General features: G+C 46.9%; 1 long non-coding RNA gene across 1 annotated transcript in view; it reads right to left on the reverse strand.

Moving 5' to 3' along the window:
• LOC307178275 overlaps positions 1–13,045 on the reverse strand; it is a 97,669-nt gene that overhangs the window by 2,221 nt on the left and 82,403 nt on the right. The window contains exon 5 of the long non-coding RNA XR_013825160.1: positions 8,664–8,794. This is a non-coding gene — a long non-coding RNA (uncharacterized lncRNA). The remainder of the gene's footprint in view (positions 1–8,663; positions 8,795–13,045) is intronic.

Here is a 13,045-nt window from a genome sequence, read left to right on the forward strand (position 1 = left end):
GGGACCAGAGTTATTATTTTGTAGAGAAACAACAATAAAGCAATGCTTTAATGCATCACATTCTCAGTTATTCAAAGACTTAGTAAGTTACATTTAAAGACCCTTTAAGAAAGTAAAGATTTTTGTCTAGCAGGATTCAAATGTTATAACAGCCTTGTCAAACAATTCGCTCAAAGAAACAGATTTTGATTAATTTTTGTTGATGTTCTTCTAATACTCTCTGGCTTTAAGCATAAGCTCCTGATTTTGAAATCCTTATGTAACTTACATGAGTTGTGATTTTTTTTTAATCTGCAAATCTACTCTCCTTAATCTTTTTGTTGTTGTGATTGATGAAAAACTACTCCCACTCTCATCTCCACCTGCCAAGCCCATGGTGGTAAATGGTATTGATTGATGGGGAAGCGTGACCAGAGGTGAGCTGACAGTGACAAGTCAGCTCTGCCAGGGCAACGAAGACCCAAGAGTCTTCAAGTTACTTTGAAATTAGAGGAGGCCACACAGGATGCAGGAAGCCCAGAATCCAAGGAGCAGAGGAAGTGGTCCAGACCACCCCCAGGGTTCAGATCAAAGCTGATAGCTGGAGTCTGTCACAGTTTCCAAGGAGTGTGCTCTTTATAGCCTCCTGGAGCCATACATGGGTGTGGGCATGGGTGTGGGCACTGGACGCTGGCTAAGGCTTGTCTCAGCTTTCATAACCACCTATTTGGGCAGGAAGACAACCTCTGGGGCAACTGGTCTGGAAAGTTTGGGTTTTTCTACCTTCTTAGGAGCTCCTGTAGCTGAAAGCAGTGTGCAGCCTTGCAGATCTGAGCATTCTTTTTTTAAATATTTATTTATTTATTTGGCTGCGTCAGGTCTTAGCTGCGGCAGGTGGGATCTTTCCTTGTGGCGCGCAGCCTTCTCTCTAGTTGTGGTGCGCGGGCTCCAGAGTGTGCGCGGGCTAGTAGTTGCAGCACGCAGGCTTAGTTGCCCCACGGCAAGTGGGATCCTAGTTCCCCGACCAGGGATCAAACCCACGTCCCCTGCGTTGGCAGGTGGATTGTGAACCACTGGACCACCAGGGAAGACCCCATATCTGAGCATTCTATCTTCAGGGAGCAGAGCAAGCTGAAGGGAACTCCAAGTTCCATTTTTACAATCATGGCATTTCCCAGTAGGAAGAGGCCAGAGAGATTGCCAGCCCGGGCTTCTAACCGAGGCAAGAATCACCATCCAGCCCCTATTTGAATACTTCCCGTGATTGAAGGGCTTATGACTCACATGGAAGCCATTACATTTGAACACGTTTCTCAGAAATCTCTTACTTATATTGGGTCATGTATCCGTCTCTCTATGAAAATAGACAGATTGACCTCATCACTATACCCATGTGGGACCCTCAGGTGTTTGAAGATTTATCATCTTCCCTCCATGGCTTCTTTATGCTGAACACCCCCAGGTAGATCCTTCAAGCGTTTGGGAGTTTGGGGGGGATGAAATTCCTAGTTCCTTTACCTACCTGGACACACTTAACCATTACTTCTTCCTTAAGGAGGCTGCTTTGAGAGGAACTTTAAAGCAGATGTGACATATTGTGAACCCTCTCCTCCTACACACACAGACGTCCTTTCCCTCCACGTGCCTCAAGCTCCCAGGGACAAGGCCAAGGTGATGACGGCAGTACCACACAGAGAACAGGGGTGTCAGGCAGCCGTGAAATTCTCCAACAGCAACACCAGGAAATAAAGATCAGGGCTATTTTTTTGAAAACTAGACAAAAGCAAATGACCAGAGTGCTAAGGCTTGATGGGTCCCTGCAAGACACAGAAGACATGCTCAGCTGGGATGGCGAGAAACTGAATGACGGTGTGGACAGGACTTGGGAAACCAACACGGGAAAAGGAGGCACCTGTTATGGGCTGAATTGTATCCTCCCTGCCCCACCAAAAAAGGTATGCTGGATTTCTAACCCCCAGTGCCTCAGAATGTGACCTTATTTGGAGCTGGGGTCTTTGCATAGATAATCAAATTAAAAGAGGTCATTAGGGGCTTCCCTGGTGTCGCAGTGGTTGAGAGTCCGCCAGACGATGCAGGGGACACGGGTTTGTGCCCTGGTCCGGGAAGATCCCACATGCTGCGGAGCGGCTGGGTCCATGAGCCATGGCCGCTAAGCCTGCACGTCCGGAGCCTGTTCTCCACAACGGGAGAGGCCACAACAGTGAGAGGCCCGCGTACCGCAAAAAAAAAAGAGGTCATTAGGATATCATAATACAGTATGACTAGTGTCCTAGGAAGAGGGGGAAATCTGGACACAGACACATCCAGAGAGACGCCATGTGAAGGTGAAGGCAGAGATCAGGGTGATGCTTCTACAAACCAAGAGGCACCAAAACTGGGCAGCAAACCACCAGAAACTAGGAGAGAAGCAGGGAACAGATGCCTCTCTCAGACCTCAGGAGGAACCAACCCCGCAATACCTCAGTCCCAGACTCCTAGCCTCCAGAACTATGAGACAATATGTTTCAGTTGTTTAAGCCCCCCAGTTTGTGGTACTTTGTTACGGCAGCCCTGGAAAATGAATACACCACCTCTAGGCCTAAAGACACAAGGGAAGGAAACTACGTCTCAGGAGCCCAGTTGAGGGTGCGCCTGGCAGGAGCTGTATTCATAGAGATGGCAATGCCATCGGGGAGCCAAGCAATGAAGACCCCCACTGCTCTCGCCCCATCCACCAAGTCTCCTGCAGCGCCTAAGCCAGTGGAAGCCATCGGGTGAGGGCAGTGGGAGATACACATGGAGAATCTACCTGCCAGGGGGCGTTGTCCACACTTCTCTTGGGACCTATCTATGTGGGATCCTCAGCTCATAGAGCAGGAAGGGAACTCAGGGGTACCTAATCCAACACTTTTATTTGACCCCCAAGGAAACCAAGTCCCAAAGAGGGGTGTAGCAATGCTGCTAATTAAATGCAAAGACTAAAATTCAACCCTCTGGATTCTGAGTCATGCAGTCCTTCTGAATATCAGGGCTGCTTTTGGTTTTATTGCTGTTGTCTTGTCCTTTGACTCGCATACCCTAACCTCTTTAGCACAATGTCTTTTTTAAAATGCTTATTTCTGATTTGAATATGTAATACTTCGATATCATAACAAATTAAAATCTATCAAAGCATATGCAGAAAGATGTGGACAAATTGGAATCCTCGTGCACTGCTGATGGAAATGTAAAGTGATGTAGCCTATGGAAAACAGTTTGATGATTCCTCAAAAAATTAATCATAGAATTACCATATGATCCAGCAATTCCTCTCCTAGGTATATATCCAAAAGGTTTGAAAACAGGTACTTAAACATGAATGTTCATGTTTAATAGCAGCATTATTCACAATAGCCGAAAGTGGCAACAACCCAAGTGTCTACCAATAGATGAATGCATAACTAAGATGTGATAAGTATGGCTATATGCGATAATAGACGTCTGAACATTATTCGGCCATAAAAAAAGAATGAAGTACCAGAACATGCTACAACATGGAGGAACCCTGAAGACATTATGCTAAGTGAAATAAGCCAGACCCAAAAAGACAAATATTATATGATTCCATTTACATAAGGTACTAGAATAGACAGATTCATAAAGAGAGAAAGTATAATAGAATAAAGGTTACCAGGGGCTGGAGGGGAAGAAAGAATGAGGAGTTAGTGTTTATTTATTTTTTAAATTAACACTTTTGCTCTTTATTTTTTTTAATTTTATTTTCTTTATTATTTATTTATTTATTTTGGCTGCACCAGGTCTTAGTTGTGGCACGTGGGATCTTTAGTTGCAGCATGCGGGCTTCTTAGTTGCTACATGCGGACTCTTAGTTGCAGCATGCATGTGTGATCTAGTTCCCCAACCAGGGATCCAACTCAGGCCCCCTGCATTGGGAGCACAGAGTCTTAACTGCTGGACCACCAGGGAAGTCCCGGGGAGTTAATGGGTATAGTTTCTCTTTGGAATGATGAAAAAGCTCTTAAAAAGTGGTGAGAATTACATAGCACCGTGAATGTGCTTAATGCTACTGAATTGTATGCTAAAAATGATAACATTTATGTTATGTATATTTTACCATAATAAAAAAATATATATATTTTTTAAAAGTGTCATACAATAAAAGGAAGTCCCCCTCTCACTCCCATCCTCGCCACCAAAATCCACTCCCTGGAGACCTCCCTGAGACCAATTTCCTGGGTCTCCTGAAGAGGGTCTGTGACTACATAGGTAAGTCCTCTCTTCCTATGTATACCCCTCTCCCTAGCTTTTGTTTTCTCCATAAATGGTAGCATACTAGACTCAGGGTTTTATATTTTGCTTTTTGCACTTAACAATATGCTTTGGAGAGCACCCTCATTTTCCTTTTAAGACCACAGAGGGTATTCCTGCGCAAGGCCTTTTACACAGAAGGTGTTCACATAACATTTGAAGAGGACAACATTTGCGTTTTAATAAGGCACAATGTCTTCACTCCAGAGAATGAATTAGGAATGAGAGAATTTGAGAAACCTGCCGAGTATATAATGAGAGGTGAGGATATAGTCTTTTCAGTTCAGCTTAACAAATATTTATGGGGAATTCCCTGATGGTCCAGTAGTTAGGACTCCACGCTTTCACTGCCAAAGGCCTGGGTTCAAACCCTGATCGGGGAACTAAGGTCCTGCATGCCACGCAGCGCAGCCAAAAAAACCTTCCCCCCACAAAAAAACAAACAAACAAAAAACCCCACAAATATTTGTGGAGGCCACACCAGGAAAAAGGTCCTTTATGAGATGCTGGTATAATAATAGACAACAGCTATGAAACTCCTAACATGTGGCAGCTTCTGTCCTACACACATTAACTTATCTAATCCTCAACCTTATGATGTAGGTGCTATTATCAATGATTTCCATCTTTCAGGTTAGTACTCCCAGGCATGAAGAGGTAAGTGACTTGCCTAAGATCACATAGCTAATGAAAGACAGAACTGGGACTGCACCCACAGAGTGGGCTCTAGGGCCCTTGTTCTTGTTCACTACGGCCCGCTGCCCTGCTGCCTCTCAGGCACACAAACGTTTATGGAATTTCTCGCCAGGCCCTGGGCTTCCTCCCCAGAGAGATATAATGATGCCTTTGACAAAAGCCCCAAGCTCAGAGAGTTAACTGAAACAGGGGCACAGTTCACCCTAATGCAAAACAGAGAACTAATCGGTGTTAAAAGAGAAGAACCTATGGAATGTTCTGGAAGTTAGAGGGGGGATGACGAGGAACTTCGAAATGCCCCGTGAAGGAGGTGGTGTCTGGCTATGAAAGGAAGCAATGGTTATGGAGCAGCTGTCCCACACCAGATGCTTGATACGCTGAGTGCTTCCAACAACCTTACTATCACCCGCATTTCATAGGTGAAAAAACCTGAGGCTCCCAGAGATGCTTTAAAGGGGTGAAGGGACTTCCCTGGCTGTCCAGTGGTTAAGACTCCGCGATTCCAATGCAGGGGGCACAGGTTCGATCCCTGGTGGGGGAACTAAGATCCCACATGCCGTGCAGTGCAGCCAAATAATTTAAATAAATAAATACTTAAGAGGAGCTGACTGTTTGGGGATTTTCTTCCAAGGTGATAAATATTATTTTTAAAACAGTGGGGGTGAAGCCAGGATCCTCTCCCAGGCTGGTCTCTGGGGTGGGGTCTGGCCACCAGCCTGGCAGGGTGTTCCCGATGCCACTGACATCAGCCCTCCTCTGTAGGGCTATGTGGGATCTTGAGTCAGCTTGGTGTGAATCACAGCCAATTAACAAGCCAAAAGCAATTTGAAGATGACATTGCCCGAACGAAGGGCTGGTTCCCACAGTGCAGAGACGGTCTGGGGGGAGGCTGCGGTGATGACAATGCAGGAACAGGGTAGGGTTTCCTAGTCAGAGCAGCCTTGAGCCAGGAGGCTCAGCCTCCAGGCTGTTCCCCAAATTTTCTTCTATGGCCCCAGAGGTAGCCACAATCTAAGGCAGAGTTGTCCAAACTTCAGTCTTCCGTGAATACTCCCCCCAAATTTTGCCATAACTGCATTCTGCCTGTGCAATAATTTACTTAGTCTTTCCATTACATTGATTCAGTTAAAAATTATTCATCCTGGGACTTCCTTGGTGGCGCAGGAAGTCTTATCCAGGCTCCGCGCCCCCAGTGCAGGGGGCCCAGGTTCGATCCCTGGTCAGGGAACTAGATGCCACATGCATGCTGCAACTGAGAGTTCACATGTCACAACTAAGGAGACTGTGTGTCGCGACTAAGGAGCCGGTGAGCCGAAACTAAGAAGCCCACCTGCCACAACTAAGACCCGGTGCACAGTGGTAGCCAAGAGCTGCTTGTCCGCTCTGCATGGCTAGGTCTGGAACAAGGAGGCTCAGACTGCAGCTTCCTGGTCTCCTGTGCTTGAGCTCTGGTTCCAGGGCCAGTGCTGCCAACCTTTGCCTAGATCCTGAGGGGCACAGAACCGTCGCGGTCTGCCCAGCGTGGTGTGTCTTGGTGTGGCTTTTCAGCATTGTGCAGCCCAACTGGATCTGACCCTCCAGGTGACAATGACACACACATAGCCCTAGCAGTTCGCAAGTTGGGAGAGGGGTATAGGTTTAAATGCAGGTGGTTTGAAGGAGAGATGTTTAATAAAGGCTTTGATTTAATCTTGAAAATAAAAGACCCGGAGCAACCTAATTAATTAATTATTCATCCTAAGCACAAACCTTGTGCAATTACAAATTCCATGTGTTCGTTGCATTTCTTTCTAATATGCATTAATGTCAATTAAAACTACTAAAACAACGACGTTTTTCAGCACACCATCTTAAAGCCTCTCCCTTTCGGGAACCCCAGGCTAGAGCACCTCTCTCCCTGGTGAGCAGAGGATTCACTAACCCCACTCCTCCTCTTGCTCCATGACCTTGAGCAAGTCCCTTTGATTTCTCTGGGCCTCCGTTTCCCCATCTCCAGGTTCCTAATAGCTCTTACATCATGAGGTGGTGAAATGCACAGATTCAAGCCCGGGTTAGAATTCCTGCCTTCCCTTTCTTGGCAGTGTGACTCCAGGCAAGTCACTAAACTCACCTCTGGCTCAGATGCACCATCTGTGAAATGGGGACTACTGCACAGGGCTGTTGAGGGACCTTCTCTAAGGACCCTACTCTGACCACCTTATTGTATATGCCACGTGTCCCCTGCCCCCAGCAACTCCTGATCCCTCTTATTCTTCTCTACTTGTCCTTTTCTCCATAGCAGTTATTACCTCCTAACAAACTGTAGGATCGATTGATTGATTACGTTGATTCGCCTGTGGGATCTTAGTTCCCCGACCGGGAATCCAACCCATGCCCCCTGCAGTGGAAGGGCAGAGTCTTAACCACCGGACTGCCAGGGAAGTCCCATGTTTATTTTCCTCCTGCTTTTCCCTGTAAATTCCCTGAGAGATGGAATATTCATCAGTTTTGTTCACTGATATATCCCAAGCACCTAGACATGCATGTGCTTTTTAAATTTGGGGAGCTATTGTGATTATCCTGCAGTTTGCATGTCACCATCCATGACAGAGCACACCTGTTTCCTCACTGCCCCCCCACACAGCATACTTCACATTTTGGGATCCCTGCCAATCAGATAGATTTTTTTTTTAAAAAAATGTTATCTGGTTGTAGTTTGAATTTGCATTTCTATTAGTATAACTGTAGATGAGTATCTTAGCATTTGCTCCAAGAGCCATTTGTATTATTTTTTCTATACTTGTACGAATGGTCTAAGTTTTCTCACACAGATCCAGCCCTCCCCCAGGGAAACCCAGGCTGAGCCCTCTTTGGACCCCTCAGAGGACTGAAAAGAAGAGAACCCATATCTTCTGGTACGTCCAGATCACAGTCATGCTCAATGACTCAAGTCTCCTTTTGGGTTTTCTAGCTGTAAACCAAGGGTGATAATTTACCACGGGTACCAGGAAGGTGACTCAGCCCAGGCCGAGGGCAGCCCCCAGCTCTCCAACCAGCAGGCTGCAGGTGCCTGTCCCACTGGCAGGCCTGTCCTCGGACTCTGCAGCACTCCTGCCGCTTACCCCAAGAAACAGAACTTCTTAGTCCTTCTGGGTTTCTATTTTCTCCCCACGTCTTTAGAAAGCTGTGGTGGGAACAGAACACTGCATTCAAAGGAGGCCCTGAATTGCCCTTTTGTGCTGCATCAATTCCAGGAACCAGCTCAGTATTCTCTGAAAGAGAAAAGACTTGGACAGAAGCTGGCATCCTAAGAACCCTGGAGGCCAGGTCATCATTAATGAGCCACTGGCATCTTTGCCTCCTTAATATGCAAACAGAGCTTCTGCTCCTCGAGCTCCCACCCAACCCAGCTCTGTGCAGATGTTGATTTTAGAGGGGGATTGTTTTCCCTCCAGCATTTGCAAGGAGAGTTCCACAGACCAGGGCTTTTTCTACCTGGGGACGTGGCTGAGGGTGGTTATTTCCAGGTGTCAGTCATTATCTTGACCATGCACACATGGTGGACAAAGCCCGGGGTTCCGAACAGATAGACAGGGGTTCAAATCCTTGCTCTGCCCCTTCCTGGCTGGATGACCTTGGCGGATGACCTCTCTGAGCAAGTGTGTTTTCATCCCCATATGCATCTACAATATAGTACCTACTTAGCAGGTGAGATGCTGGTGTCTTGGTTCGAAGAAAAGATGCAGAAAGGGTGTTTGGAGATCACAGAAGAGGTATTCATTGGCCAGGCTTTCCTCGAAGGAGATGAGACCAAGGGAGTAACCACTGAGTTCTGGAACGATACAATCAAATCCTATTTTTTGGGGGGCTGAAACTCATCAACTTCTTATAACCCTATTATTCTCAAGGTAAAAAAAAAAAAAAAAATCCTTGCCCTGCCTCCTAAGACCCATGTAAGCTGGACCCTGTACCCTCCTAACCACCAATCCACCACTTGGCCTTGGGCTTTGAGGTCCCAGAAGTGTGGGCCTCAATTCAGGTCTAGGAAAATTTAGAGCACCCTCACCCCTCCTCCAGCCTCCTGATCCTGGAAGCTCCCTCGACCTGGAATATTGCCCCACTCTTGTCTCCACTCTGGCTAACCCTTGCTCAACACTCAGCTTTCAACTGAAGCATCACTCATTTGGGATCAGGGGTGGGGTTCCTGAAACCCAGAGTGGATTATTGGCTCCTTAGACCCCCTGCAATTTTCATCTTGTAACGTGCACTGCATACGTCATTTCTGACTCTCCGTTTTCCTTGCTGGGCTGCAAGTTCCGCGAGGCTGCATTCCTAGAGCCGACACTGTGACTCCCTGTGACTGGACCCACTGAGTCTCTGGGCAAGGACAGAAAGGGAACAGAAGGGAGGGAAGGAAAGGACAGGCTGGTGGGGAAGACAGGGAGGTACTGGGGGTTCCCTGGAATCCCACAGCATTGCTATCTGGGGAAGGCCTGGAGATGGGGCGGGTGGATACACAACTTGGTGGCACGTTAAGGAACAGTCCCATTCTGAACTTTGGTGGGTATTTCACCCTTGGAAGCTTCAAAGTCATTTTCAAACCCTAATTACCCCACACATTAGAGCCCCAGGGAGCCACCAAACTTGGCCTCAATCCTCCCATTTGCAAATTAGAAAAACTGAGCCTCACAGTTCAAAGCTTGCCTGGAGCCAAAAAGGAAATCAGCCTAAAAGGCGGCTCATTCCTCAGGAAACCACTGGGTGGAGCAAGAACCGGAAGCAGAGACTACTAGGGGCCTCAGTTTGCTTCCCTGGGTGAGGAGACACCCCGCACTCTACAGTTCCTTAATTCGCTGCTGTGGATTTACTTAGCTCAGGGGCTGCCGAGAGGCAGCACTCAGGCAGGTCACATTCGGCCCTCAAACATGTTGTGAAGATCTCAGTGATTTTTTATTTTTTTAAAAATAATTATTTATTTATTTATTTGGCTGCGTTGGGTCTTTGAGGGACGTGGGATCTTCATTGCCACGTGGGGGATCTTTTTTTTCTTTTAAGATTTATTTATCTTATTTATTTTTGGCTGTGTTGGGTCTTAGTTGTGGCAGGCGGCATCTTCACTGAGGCATGTGGGATCTTTCATTGTGGCGCGCGGGCATCTCTCTAGGCGTGTGGGTTTTCTCTTCTCTAGTTGTGGCGCGCAGGCTCCAGGGCGCATGGGCTCTGTGTTTTGCAGCACACAGGCTCTAGTTGAGGCGGGTGAGCTCAGTAGTCGTGGTGCACGGGCTTAGTTGCCCCGGGGCATGTTAGTTCCCTGACCAGGAATCGAACCCGCGCCCCCTGCATTGCAAGGAGGATTCTTGGACCACCAGGGAAGTCCCGTGCGGGATCTTTAGTTGCAGCATGCAGGCTCTTCCTCGCAGCATGCATGCAGGATCTAATTCCCTGACCAGGGATCAAACCCAGGCCCCCTGCATTGGGAGCACAGAGTCTTAACCACTGGACCATCAGGGAAGTCCCCTCAATGTTTTTAAAGATAAAAGATTTTTTAATAAAAATCTAGATCTGAGAGTTCTCTTGAAAAATCAAAAGGTCTTGCAATACTGGCCAGGATTCCATTTCCACATGTGCAAGGCTGGCTGGAGCTGAGCAGTGACTGCCTCCTTTACACAGGGGGGTGTGTTCACCAATTTGCCACAGTCCCCACTGCTCCGTCTTGTCTCCCATCTGGCTCACTTCTCTCAATCATGAAACCTGCTGAACCCTGTAGGCATTCGAATCACAGTTCTTGAAGTATCTCCTCCCCTTTAGTCACTACCTGCTAGCTACACTGGCCTTCTCTGGGTTTCTCAAAAAAGTCAAGCTCTTTTCAGTCACAGGGTCTTTGCATAACCTGTTCTCTCTGCCTGGAACACACTTCCCTCCACCAGTCTCAGCTGAAGGTTACCTCCTCTGTCTGAATTGGGTTCCCCTTAATGGAGCTGTGATTATCTCTCATATCACATATGACAACTTATAATTATTCATGTGTGTGCTTATTTATTTGTCTCTGTCGCCCCTACTAAAATAGAAACCCAAGGAGGGCAAGGATTGCTTGGTGTTATTGATTGCTGCATTTGCAGCATGCAGCCCAGAACCTGGCCCATCTTATGAATTTGGTAAATATTTGTGGTATGAATGCATGAATGAATGCTGGAATGCATGAGTGGGGCTCTGCCAGCTCCATGAGCATCCATTCAATGACAAGGGGCCAATCCTCCGTCTCCTGGCAGGGTTAGTAAGAGGAGAGCATTTTTCCAGCCTCCCTGTGGGATTCACTCAAGCCCATGTTGGGCAGGCCCATGTGTTCCCTTTTTCCAGAAGCTCTGGGATGGAAGGTGAGTGAAAGCACTTAGGGGCATTTGCATTCAAACCCGGGTACATTTGTCAGGCAAGTACAGAGGACTAAAGTGATCAAAGGGATGATGAGATGACAGAGCTTCAAAACGAGGCTTCTTCCAGATAGAGAAAAGGAGACTTAAATTAAATCTATAAAATCCCAACTGGATGCAGAGGGAGGGATGATGGACACCCAACCTCAACTGTTAGAAGAAGGAGAGGTTCCACCTTGAAGTTTAAAAGAGTTTAAGGCAAAGAAAAGCCACACACACACCCCAACCTATTTTGCTCAGAAGGACCTTATGATGTTTCCTACCCCAAGGCAGAGGTAGGATGGGCCAAGAATAAAAACAGGTTTAAGAAGGCTTCAAATTGCTTCAAATCTGTCAATAGGTGACAGATCTGAGGCTAGGTTGGAGGCCCTCTTACAACCATGTGGTCAATGTTTGGCCCATGTTGAATGAATGGGATGGCATGAATGTCACAGCATCATTCCTCTCCTGCAAGTGCCCACTAGACCCTGATCAAAGCAAGAGTACTGGGTTAAAGGGATTCAAGTGATCGCATATTTGATGCTTCTGGTATCTCCAAGCTGTACCTGACTCATGTGGAAAAAGTTCATCTCCCAAGCTTGGGCGTCAGCCACTCCAAGAGAGAGAGCCACAGGGAAAGCTTCAGGGAGAGGCTTGTGATGATGAAGTAGGTTTGACATTTCGTGCTGGATTCACGGAGAGGGGTCTCTAAAAAGGACAAAGGGATGAAGTGTCAGGAACAGGAATCACCAGGATCTGGTCAATAATCTGCTCCTGAAGTCTCAAATCCCAAGAGGAAGAGCTCCTCATCCTGGGCCACCCCTCCGCTTCTCCTGGCCTCCTGCGGCAGCTCTCCCCTCTAAACCCCAGTAAAACCAGAAAGATGAGCCAGAGGACGAATGTGGGACTTGCAGGTGAAAGCTAGGGGCGCTGGCGAAGGCTGCTCTGAGACGAGACAGCCAGTTTCTGCTCACCATAAAAAGGACTTTACTGAAGACTAATGCTCCCCCCCAAAAGGGGATAGAACTTCTCCAAAGGTAATGAGCTCCCTGTCACTGGAGGAGTACAAGGGAGACCCCAGAGGCTATTTTCATGGCACTTGTAGATAGGATTCCAGCATCGAGTACTGACAAGGTTCTTTAATGGGTGGTCTTGGATGGCCTTCAGAGGGAGGGTATTCAGACTCCCTGACATTGTATGCAAAATTTTTTCTGGCTGAGCATCTTTTTTTTCCCTAGGGAAAGTGTTGATAACTTTCTTCAGCTTCTCAAAAGTGTTTATGACTTAAAAAAATTTAAAAACACTAAGAACTGATGAGGTCACCATTTCCCAAACCTGGCTGCACACCAGAACATCTGAGGAGTTAAAAAAAAAAAATAGACCCTCCCCAGATCCCACTCCAAGCCCACTGAATCAGAATCCCTAAATATTCATTTTTTTAAAAAAGCTTTCTCTAGATAATTCTGATACCCTCCACCAGGGACTCGTCTGAAGTCTTTAGAAAATAGTAACCAAAAGTCTTAGTGAATTTTAAGGGACTCTGCACTCCTGAAGCTTTAGAATTCTGAGACAGAGGTCACAAAATAGGCCTATGGGCTGCTCTGGCTTATGGATGTATTTGTACACAAATGATGAGGAGAGTATTTTAAAACAATAAACAAACAACCTTGATTCCT

The sequence above is a fragment of the Stenella coeruleoalba genome, assembly GCF_951394435.1.
Source record: "Stenella coeruleoalba genome assembly, chromosome: 20".
NCBI classification, from domain to species: Eukaryota; Metazoa; Chordata; class Mammalia; order Artiodactyla; family Delphinidae; genus Stenella; species Stenella coeruleoalba.